Genomic DNA, 1,245 nt, shown 5'->3' on the forward strand with positions numbered 1-1,245 from the left:
ACCAAAGAAGATATTCAGGTGGCTAACAGACACACGAAGAAATGCTCACGGTCATTAGCCATTAGAGTAATGCAAATCAAAACTACAATGAGATACCATCTCACCCCAGCAAGGATAGCATTAATCCAAAAAACAGAAAATAATAAATGCTGGAGAGGTTGTGGAGAGACTGGAACACTTATACACTGTTAGTGGAAACATAAAATGGTACAACAACTTTGGAAATCGATCTGGTGATTCCTCAAAAAGCTAGAAATAGAACTACCATACGATCCAGCAATCCCAGTCCTTGGAGTACACCCTAGAGAAATAAGAGCAGTCACATGAATAGATATATGCACACCAATGTTCACTGCAGCACTATTCAAGGTATCAAAAAGATGGAAACAACCTAGGTGCCCATCAACGGATGAATGGATAAACAAATTATGGTATATTCCCACAATGGAATACTATGCAAGGATGAAGAACAACGACGAAGCAGTGAAACATAACATGGAGGAATCTGGAAGACATTATGCTGAGTGAATTTAGTCAGTCACAGAAGGACGAATATTGTATAAGACCACTATTTTTTTTTAAATTTTTTTTATTATACTTTAGATGAAGGTTTACAGAACAAATAGTTTCTCATTAAACAGTCAGTACACATATCCTTTTATGACATTGATTAACAACCCCATGACATGTCAACACTCTCCCTTCTCGACCTTGGAGGACTTTTTTTTGGTGAAAAATATACATAGCCTAAGTTACACCATTTCGAAAGTTTCTACATGTACAATTTAGTGACATTGATTACATTCTTCCACTTACGCTGTTATTCCCACTATCCTTTTTGAAATTATTTCATCACCATTATCTTCAACTCACTGCCCCCTAGGCTTCCCATCAAACCTTTGAGTTGCTGTTGTCAGTTTGATCTCACATAGATCATTCTTTTTTTTTTTAACCTTAGATGAAGGTTTGTAGAGCAAATAGTTTCTCATTAAACAGTTAGTACACATACTGCCCTGTGACAATGGTTAACAATCCCATGACATGTCATCACTGTCCCTTCTCAACCTTGGGTTCCCTATCACCAGCTTTCTTGTCCCCTCCCGCCTTCTAGTCCTGTTTTGTTTTATGGGGCTGTCCAATCTCCAGCTGAATGGTGAACTTTGGGAGTGACTTCACCACTGAGCTAAAACGGTGTCCAGGGGCCATACTCTCAGGGTTTGTCCAGTCTGTCAGGCCAGTACACCT

This window comes from Trichechus manatus, unplaced genomic scaffold, assembly GCF_000243295.1.
Source record: "Trichechus manatus latirostris isolate Lorelei unplaced genomic scaffold, TriManLat1.0 scaffold00181, whole genome shotgun sequence".
Taxonomy (NCBI): domain Eukaryota; kingdom Metazoa; phylum Chordata; class Mammalia; order Sirenia; family Trichechidae; genus Trichechus; species Trichechus manatus.